Source organism: Garra rufa, chromosome 2 (assembly GCF_049309525.1).
Source record: "Garra rufa chromosome 2, GarRuf1.0, whole genome shotgun sequence".
Lineage (NCBI taxonomy): Eukaryota > Metazoa > Chordata > Actinopteri > Cypriniformes > Cyprinidae > Garra > Garra rufa.
The window spans coordinates 64,241,570-64,245,441 of NC_133362.1; positions in this window are offsets into that span (position 1 = coordinate 64,241,570).

A 3,872-nucleotide genomic window follows, 5' to 3' on the forward strand; every position below is an offset into this window, starting at 1 on the left:
TGTAAAAAATATTTTAAATCATTAAAATACAATTATTTTACAATTGCTCAATTCAATTACTTTAAACACATCAATATAAATAAACAAATAACTTATGTGGCTCTTACACACTGTATGTGCTGAATACGTGAACAGTAGGCCTACAGATAACATTAATTATAAGTGAAAAACTCTAACGTACTATGTTACAAATATTGTTAGGAGAATTTGTCTTTGGGAATGTTTTAACAAAGATACTCACTTGCAAACTGACATTTTCTTCGCACAAACGAAATCAAGGCTGCGCTCCAACCACCATAAATAATGCTTTCGTAGGGCACTTCGAAGGGAGAATAATTGCGATGGTCACGCTGTTATATCGTTTCAAAGTGAATTTACAATCAAAATACACCAAGTCTTCACAACACTAAGTCTTCCAAATCACTCGAAGTGGTCGGAGAAATCTTACAAACTAATAGGGCATAGGGTCGTTAACTGTGAATAGAACACATCCCAGCTGCGGTGAAATCAATGACGTCGACACAGAAAACTAACAAGGAACTATGCTTCTAACCACAGGTCGAGAGCTGTAGTTCCAACCACGTAAGTTTGCGATGCTGTTTGCGAATGTTCGTTCGAACTATGGTGTCAGGAAACACCCAAACGTTGAACTATGTTGGTAACGACGGAACTTGCGACAATAGTTGGCTAACGATGGTTTTAGGAAACGCACCCCAGGCTGCTTGACCAGCAAAAACCAGCCTAGGCTGGTTTTAGCTGTTTTTTTTCACCAGGGAAGACTGGGTCGTACAATCAAACTGCTTGGGAACCATTTACGTTCCTGAGAGTCACACTGCATAATATTTAGCAGAAAGTCTCTTGGAAAGCATAAAAGAATGGCACATCGATGAAGGAAATATTTTGTGTGTCACCACAGACAACGGTGCCAATATTGTTGCAGCCATACGGCAGTTAAAATGGCCATGGCTTAACTGCTTTGGGCATAATTTGAATGTTACTATTACCAATTCACTACAAATGGAGAAGACCAGCACAGATCGAGCGTTTGGCGCTTGCCGGGCATTTAATGGGGCTTTCTCCAAAAGCTGGGACAGAAGACGTAAACTCAGGAGAGCGCAAGAGGAGCTTAACATCACTCATCACTCTCTCATAATGGTAAGCTATATCCAATATTAAACATTTTGACATTTTATTCCAACACCCATATCAATAAATATTTAATATTAGAAGTCTGATATAAAAAAATTACAACCACATTGTTAATGGCTACAGATTAGAATGAGAATACAAAATGAAAATTATCTTAAAAGAAAAGCTAAATAGAAAAAAATAAAAAAGTGAAGTTATTCATATCATTTATTTATTATTTGTAGTATTGTCCCACACGCTGGGGCTCAAAGCTGAAAATGACTGAAAAGGATTCTGAAGCAGGCTCCAACAAAACCCCGGGTGTGTGCAGATGACAAAAGCCGACGTCCACTACCAAACTTAACCTGGCAAGATATTTCAGTCCTGGAGACTGTAAGCAGCGCATTAAAGCCTGTAGCATACTTGACTGATGTTTTGTCTGGAGAGTCTTACATTAACATTTCGTCTTTCATTGTTCACCTGTTCGTCTTATGTGTGCCTGCAACAAGCAGTCTATCTGAGAAGGTTTTTACCACAGCAGGTCAAATTGTCACCCCTTTTCGAAATGCTTTAACCCCGGAGAAGGTGAATATGCTGGTTTTCCTGTCAAAAAATCTGTTAAATAAATTTCATGCTTCACAATTATAATTATAGTATGTCTATAGTATATATATATATATATATATATATATATATATATATATATATATATATATATATATATATATATATATAAGATATTTTCAACTTGTAGTCAAAGGCTACTGCATTTGTTTTTTAAGGCACTTCTTACAGTAAAAACAGATGTAGCCGGCGTCTTATCCGTAATACCTTTAATGATGTGCTTTAAGGTGTATACATGCATTAAATACACAAAAAAGGTAAGTGTATGGTAACTATTAAGGTATTTTAAATATATTTTGCGATTTTCTATTTTTATTAGCCTAATATTTGTCATTTTCCAATATTGTCTTTACTGTCCTCACGATGCGTTACTTTGCAAAGCTAGACAGCGAGCTAACATGAGGGATGAAATTCCAATAATACTTCAAGGCGTAACTTTTCTTGTGTTTAATGGAAGTTTCCTTTTCCCTTTTTTGTATTGTAAAACTGAAAACAAACAAAATAGACATCAACATAAGCACAACAAGCCAAACAAAACAAACCACTGTCAGGTAAACTGTACACTTCCAAATAAACAATGACACTTTCTTAATATGAAAATAACAACTTACAGACAAATAGTGTCCCAGGAACAGCGTAAATAGAAAACTTAGATGCACCATCTATGCAGCCGTGTGCTCTGGATACTCCTAGCTTTTTAACAAAACAAAATGGCTGAACAGCCACTAGATGGCAGTGCTCCTTAAACAATCACTTCAGAATAAAAGTCCTAACAAAAAAGTCCAAAGGAAGGCAGCACACTCCCCGCCTGGCACTATCACTTAGTGCCATCACTGACCCTTAATACTAGAAACACAGTCTTAAGTAGTCTTCTCTTGTGACAGAAGAACTATGATTTCCGTTACTGGCCTCAAAAAGGTTTTAACTGTTCCTTGTTTTGCAACTTTCACTTCCACTTTGCGCACCTTTCCATCTCGACTTGGAAACGTGTCAACAATAAGTCCCATTGGCCATTCATTTCTCTGTACCTGACTGTCTTTAAGCAGTACTACATCTCCAACTTTTATGTTGGGTCTGTTCTCTGTCCACTTCCTGCGGCTTTGTAGGGTGGACAAGTATTCTCCCCGCCATCGCTTCCAAAAAGTATCTGCCAAACATTGGACTTGCTTCCACTGTTTCTCATGGAGGTGCAACGTATCAAAGTTTCCAGAAGGGGCTGTCAATGCATTCATCTTTTGAGTTAGAATCATTGCTGGGGTAAGAACTGTTGGGTTTTCAGGGTCTGTAGATACTGGCAGTAACGGTCTTGCATTCATGATAGCCATTACCTCTGCCATCAAGGTGCTCAAGACTTCATGAGTAAGTCTACCGGTTCCAGTCTTTAACAACATGGCATCTAAAATACGCCTGCTTAGTCCAATTAGTCTTTCCCATGAGCCCCCCATGTGTGATGAATGTGGGGGATTGAACAGCCATGTACACCCTTTCTCTTTCAGGTAATTTTGTAGGGACAGATCACCAGTGTCTATTTTTAGTTCTTTACATGCGCCCACAAAATTTGTCCCCCTGTCAGAACGGAGAAGCTTGGCTGGACCTCGGATAGAGAAGAACCTCCGTAATGCGTTGATGAAGCTAGACGTCGTCATGGATTCGATGAGCTCTATGTGCACGGCTCTGGTAGACATGCACGTAAAGATCACTGCCCACCGTTTGCCTTCAGCACTACCTCCTCTAGTGCGTCGTGTGAAGATAGTCCAAGGACCAAAAACATCAAGTCCAACACTGGTAAATGGTGGTTCTTGAGCAAGTCTGTCTTCAGGTAAATCTGCCATTTTTTGGCACCCTAACCGTCCTCTCAGCTTACGACATGTCATGCATTTATGAATGACTGTAGACACTGCACGTTTGCTACCAACAATCCAAAACCCTGCGGCTCTTATGGCTCCTTCCGTAATATGCCGTCCTTGATGCTGTACCTGCTCGTGATAATATCTCACAAGGAGGGTGGAAATGTGATGGGTTCTTGGAAGAATGAGAGGGTGTTTTTCCTTCATGCATACATCAGCAAAGGATATGCGACCTCCAATCCTGAGTAAACCATTTTCATCTACAACTGGATT